Source organism: Ceratosolen solmsi, unplaced genomic scaffold (assembly GCF_000503995.2).
Source record: "Ceratosolen solmsi marchali unplaced genomic scaffold, CerSol_1.0 scaffold1, whole genome shotgun sequence".
Taxonomy (NCBI): domain Eukaryota; kingdom Metazoa; phylum Arthropoda; class Insecta; order Hymenoptera; family Agaonidae; genus Ceratosolen; species Ceratosolen solmsi.
The window spans coordinates 1,073,721-1,081,308 of record NW_011948415.1 but is presented as its reverse complement, the minus strand read 5'-3'; positions in this window follow the sequence as shown (position 1 = coordinate 1,081,308).

Below are 7,588 nucleotides of genomic sequence, written 5' to 3'. Positions count from 1 at the left end.
TCACGTATGCAACATTATTAATAAGAGATAACTTGATCAGTTAAGCTTGAAACGCTTTATTATAATTTATTTTGTTTTTGCTACGTACAAAACATACGCGTATATACTATTTATAAAATATAAATAGTGTGGATACATTATAGATATTATAATTGTAATATATGAAATAGTGAAAGAGAAGTTAAATAAATAAAAAATATCCAATGATTTATTATAACATTAATTGTTATTGCTAATACATTATTACTAATGTCAGAGAATGAATTATTCACATTTTAATTAAAAAATAGATTCTTTATAAATTTTCAAACGTGCATTTAAAAAAATTTCGAATTATCTCGTAAATTTTGAAATATTTACTTTTCCCGTTATAATCATCCCATTGCCAACTAATTCTGTCAACTAATTCTGTCAACTAATCCGTAAAATTACAATAATCATTCGTTAATTCATGGTATAATACTCCATTTTTCATTTACGAATATATTTTATTTAAATAATAATTTTAAAGATAAATATGAAATTTTTTTAAACATAAACATACCTTTATTCATTCTGCTTTTTTACTTTCATTTGTCTATTCTATTTTTAAATTTAGTCATATTGCTGTCTCAGAAAACTAAACTAAGGATATAGAACATAAAATATAGAATAAACAGTACTTGGAATATGGGATGTAGCTGAGTAATCATAATAAAGTTATACTTATCTTGTATTTTTATGAGAAATGACCAAATATTTTAGAATATTTACAAAATAAATAGATTTGTCAGTTAAATTTAATAGTCCTTGTTTTTACTCCTATATCATAGTTGTGTTTATTCACGTATTAAGAAATAATTAGTTATAATTTAGTTATAATTTATCAATATGATAAAGAACATATTACTTTATAATTATAAAATTTTAAATATAATATTATATTATGCATAATTCTTAAAGGAGAAATTATGATTTATTAAAAACCTAAACTTATATATTGTTTATAATTCTATTAACATTTTAACATTAATATTTTATTTTATTTGCAATGTTGAGCTACATTACTGCTGACTTTTTAAATTAATAAAGCATAAGAAAGTAATATAAGAATTACTTATTTATTAAAAGACATCAAAGAACTGTTGGTTTGAGTTTATTAAAGTTTAGTACCCTTAAAGGAACAAGTACTCTCAAAATTATAATACGACTAATAATAATTGTTGCTTAATAAATAATATTCTATTTTATAACATTATTTATATTATTTTTAATATGATCTTTACTTGGTTCCATCATTATTTTTTCTTTTCACACTTAAAAACTAAAGTATTATTAGAGATTGTCAGCATCTGCATTATAGATTGTCTTAAAATATATTATTTTCTGTTATTATACAAAAAAAAAAACAAAAAAAAAAAAAAAAAAAAAAAAATTATAAAATTCGCATAGCAAAATCAATAAAAGATTGCAGAAAATTAAAAAATTAGATTGAAATCAGTAAATAATAAATTATCTTGCAGGCTTTACCATAAAATTAATTAATCATACTATAATTTCATGACCGAGGCTTTAAGTATTAAATATGACATATCAATACTTAAACTTAATATCTTTTTCACAAGTATAATAATAATGCCATACTATTTAATATAAAAATAATAGAATAAATAAAAAAAAAAAATTAAGTAATTTTTAATAAAGTAAATATTCACTTATTAAAATAATAATAATAATTGATTAATATGTTTGTACGACAGTTAGTGTATTTGTTTTACAAACTTTGAAGAGTTTTTTTTTACTTTCTCCCGATAATTTTCCAGCACATTACAGATTAGTTAATGTAAGTTTAAAGGTAATAGGTATTTGATAACGTCACGATCGTTTCCTAACGGTATGTTTTAATATGACAGCAAAAAGAAATTATAAGCTATGAATATATTATAATGCTTAAAAGTACTGACATAAATTAATGATATTAAGTAATCTTCGGTAATTATGAAAAATTTTCAACTTTGAATTAGTAGCAGCGAATACTTTATGAATTGTATATTAACTAACTACTTATTTCCTGAAATATTTCATTATGAATCGTGCAATCATTGAATTGTAGGGTGATCATTGGTATATTTTATTATCGTATTAATTATATAAAAATAATAATAAACTATAAGAAATATCATGAGACGGATGTATCTCTTTTGTAATAAAAAAAATTCTCTAAAAATTTGTCATTTAAGATTGCACTTTAATGTAAATTTCACTACTATTCTGCTGAAATTAAAATTTAATCTATAATAACTAGGATTATTTTTTTAACTAAATTTTCCATTTTATTAATCAAGCAAATATGTCTTGACGAAATATAGTTTACAATTAAATTTAATTATAATTAAATATTTTTAATTAATAGAAATAATTAACTCCCATAGAAATGAATCAAAACAAATTTCAAAACAAATATCATTGGTCTGAAATTACTAGTTTTTTTTACAAATTTAACATTTATTCAATAACTATACCAATAGCATATTTAAATCAATAATTAATATCCCAATTTTTATATAATATTAGGTGAATATTAATAATAAAAACGTGACATGGTAAAACTCGCAAGTTGTTGAAGTAACTAACTGTCAATTTTGTCATTGTAATTAAAATATCTGTCTGTACCTGTCAATTACTTTATCAATTACTTAATATTTTCTAATTGTTGTATTTAAATCCATACATTAATCAATTATAATTAATACTTTTAAGATATCACTAAATTTTGGTTCTTAAGTTTATTTAACCAAAGAAACGTTTCCGTGCAATTTTCATTAATTATATAATTAAAAAAAATTTAATTTAAAAGAAAGTTTTATAGACTAATAAATTATTTTTATTTTTATTGCAAGAAATGCCAGATTGGCTTAATAAAATAGATGCAAAGTTTTTTATATGAATCCGTGTGAATTAAATTTTTTTTTTTTTTTTTTTTTGTCGCTTTTGTGTATTAGAAATTTGAATAAATATGTGAATAATGAGTAAATCCATTTTAATAAAGAATTTCAATAATAAAAGTTTGTCTGTGATTTAGATTTTGTTTCGATATTTATAGCCAATAAATCATATAAATTGTATATAAATCATGTTATAAAAATTACTTTCTTCAATTAGGAGATTCATAAAATATGCGCTTAATTTCAAACGTTTTAATAATAGCCAATCATTTATAAATATACAATCGAGTCATTTTTAATATATTTATATACGTTATTCTAAATTATTTATTTCATATATATTTACACTTATTTAAGATACCGAGTTTTAAAATAAATGTATCGGCAGTATATTGTTTGAAATTGTCTTTATAACCACTTCCTGTGTTTGATCTACTAGTTTTCCTTCGCATTAAAGAGGAGAATTGTAAGTTTGTATGTATTTCGGTAGATATTTCTTAAGATGAAACTAATATATATATATATATACATGTATATTTTTTTATTCAAGATTTTTTATTACGTGTCATGAAATTTATATATTATATATATATATATAACTTTGGACCATAGATTGAGCTTTATACAGGATATTCACTTCGATAAGTCTGAAATGAGTCACAGAAATGGCTTTTCCATATCATTTATTTATATTGAATACTCTTATTATGAATACTTTGTTTACCTTAGTCTCTACAAATACAAACAGAATGATCAGGCTTTTAGTGATTTTATATCGCCTAGACGGTTCGGAAAATTCATATGTTTATTTATAATGCATATATTAGCGCATTGAGTTTTTAAATTCATATGAAAATTGTAATTAATTTTGAATAATAAATCTATTGTAATTGTAAGTGATAAAAGCTACTGTTAAAAATCTACGTTAATTAATTATTTTCTAGTCATTCGGATCAATTAGATTAAATCACAATTTTTACATTTAAAATTGTGCAAAACTTCTGTACGTAAACAGTATTCCATAATTAATCATATTATTTTATTCGTATTATTATGGACTATTTATTACGTAAATATCTTAGTACCCTATGAAAGGTATCATCATTCCTTTTTCTTTCGTTTATTTGGTAATTCAGCCAAATATATCATATCTCTACAAGTCATTTTTTTGAAATATTATATAATTATGATATACAAAAGAGTTAACGCACCAATGTATTCATCGATGAATTCTTCAAAAGGTCAAAAGTTTTATATATTAATTTAATAATTATAATTTATTTTTCATTTGAATTCGTATGTTATATGTATTCTGGAGATTGCGTTAGTGAATGATATAAAATATTGGACGGCATAGCGACACCTATAAGTAATAAGTAACGACAAATAAATCTTTAATACGTGGTTCATTATATTATCATTTGCGCTAAATCAAAAAAGAGCTATTCGCTCCAGTTAATACAAAACGATTAATTTCGCAACATAACCGCGTCCTTTCATCAAATCAACGTCAAAGGCAATTTAAAAGCTGCGCGTGCAAATATACCTTTCCATTCTACATAGACACGCGCTCATCTCATTTAATAAGTCAAAAGCGATGTCTGATCACAGAAATAGAGTCCTGCGCTTATACCCGCATATCCGAGCGGTCGATACGACTCCCTCGTGACGATAATTTTGTGGACTAAGCCGCAGCCGCTGCAACTACCTCGAGGAGCCAAAGCGCCACACCGACACTAACGAGGCCGACATCAAATCGCCCAGCCAATGTTCCATTATTCGCTTTGTTTGTTAACAGTCTTTCGGCTACTTATCTTCAAAGCCACTCTTTCACTACCCCCCCCCCGGACCTCAACCACACACAACCCACCACCACCACCGCTCATCGCGCAGTCGACGCGTACGGACTCAACAACACCTTGACTCGACTCGAGAGGCCTCCCCAATGTTCATTTGCAGTCACGGATTCCCAGCTCACGGTGCGTCGCGACCAATGCGCTACGTCTTCGCTGAGACCCAGTCGGGGCGGCACAATAAACGCGAAACGTTATTCCGTCGAATGCGGCCTTTGCTCGTTCGTTTGCGCACGCTTCGCGCCAATCCGCCTTGAGATGCTAAAGTTTTCATAGCTGGCAAATTTTTAAAGGAAGACTGTCGTGGCCGTATGCGACGTTGATTTTGCAATGGCTAGGTTGACATAAATATCCCGGATGAAATTGAAACTAAACAGACCTTCCCCGCCGGATGATGAATTTACGGAGTAAAGAGGTTTTCGAAACAATTGTTTTCATAATCGTTAGGATTTTTAAATTAAAAATTTCATCTACATTATCCAATTGATTTGCCGATAAGCATTAGTTTCGACTTTTAGGAATAACCGAACATTAACATTATTACAATCTTACATTAAAATAAAGTTTTTCGTCATTTTACTTACATGATGATAAATTTAATGCAAATACCGATAGTAATGGAAATAAATTTCATTTAATAAAATATTTGGAAATTAAAAGAATTAATGGCCAGTAATCATGAATTCGGAAACATATATTTTTACACAATATTTTCAATTATTTATTCGATACAAAGTCAATAGAACATATCCAACATAAAAGTGTGAGCTTGTATAGGAAAAATCTTTTTATTTTAATGTAAAAGGCAAGAAATTCTAATTGACGGTAATGCTTTTCAAAATTATCATATAATATTGAATTTTAATAAAATAACTAATAAGCATTTAATAAAACTTATCTAATAATGTTAACGAAGTCCCAATTTTTTAATGTATATAAATATTATCTATGGAAAATTAATTTATTAGGAAAACAATGAATATAATTAATAGAAAAATTGTAGAGAATAAAAAAAAAACAATTTAAATCCAAATTTTTTAATAATCATGATTTAACATAAACTTTTTTTTTTTTATTATATCTCAAGTTGTTATTTACGATTGTATACGAATATTCTTTCAAATAATAAACAATATATTATCCGCATAACTATACCATAAAAAGTCAATAGTTTTAAATCTTTGAGGTTAACGATTCATTATATATATATATATATATATATATATTAGCATCATTACTAACGAGACGTAAAATAATTTAGGCTTCAAATTTATTGATTATTAACAAAATACGAATAAGAAGTAATAAAATGTACATAAGTTTAATAAAATAGAAAAATATTTTATAAACTATAAGAGTATGAAGCGTAAACAAATTTACAGAATTACTCACATTACAATAGTAAATATCAAGAAGAATTAAGTATTTACAATCAAATGAAAATTAAGACAAATAAATTATGAGTTTTAACAATAATTATGTAATTATGTACTAGCGTAATAGATCTGAAAATGATTAATATGAAAAATAAACTATTTTTTTAGATTTTATATTAAAAATCAACTTATTAAGTTTTAATGAAAATTCTTTTAGCTAATAAAATTTCATTTGAATCTTATAATAACGAATACAAATATACTTGAATGAATTGAAATAATGAAAATACCATTCATTCGATTAATTTTTAGCATGCAAAACACATTACTAGATATATTTAATTATTGTTAATATTATCATTCCGTTAATTTATATAAGAGTTTCATGCTTAGTATGTTTCAATTAATCTGACAATAGATATTTCTTATTGGAAAAATATAAACTATTGACAAATGCGTCGATTAGAAATGGTCAATGATACTATCATTTATTTTCTGATTAATAGGAAAATGGAGCACGTACATTTTGTTATATAATTTGAACATAGTTCTTATGAAGTTTTGTCTTTTAAATAAATTAAACAAATGTGAATATTTAGCGTAAATTATCATTTACACAATAAAGCTGCAATTATCTGTAAACACATGTACATATAAAAAAATGCATCAATACAGACACGCACACACACATATGCATGCACAGCTTTATTGTATGTCAAATTGAAAAATCTTAAACAAAAATTTTTACAAGCATTTTACTGGACATTATTGGATGTAAAACTTTGAATAATCTCCGAGAAGATAATAAGTAAACATGTGTATGTCATTTCATACATGATAAACTTTTTCACAATATAAAAAAAATTTGTATTATTCAGGCTTATATATAAGATGTATTACAATAACAATAACATTTTAAAAGTGTTATAATAATTAATATAGTTTTAAAATATAAATTTATTCAGTATAATGATTGAAAATTTTTTTTTAATATTTTTTAATATTATTTAATGAATATATAATTATAAATTATAATTAATAATAATAATAATAATAATAATAATAAATATAATAAAATATAAAAATATTTTAATATTTAATATTTAACATATAGAAAATATATATTTTTAATTAAATTGAAAATTTTTATATATTTAATAAAATAACTTAAAAATAATGTATAAGATGTATACACTTTTTAAATATAATATTTTAGATATTTTAGATACCATAATATCCATTTAGACCTAAGTTTTATTTTACATGAATCTTTAAAAAATCTATAATTACATATAAAATTTTTTAATGAATTCTCTTAAAAGATGCACATAGTTTAGCTAATATTGTTTAATATTAAAATTGTCTAAAATGATGGGAAAATTAATATAGATGATTTCTATTTACAAATATTAAATAAAATTTCTTGTATTCGTAT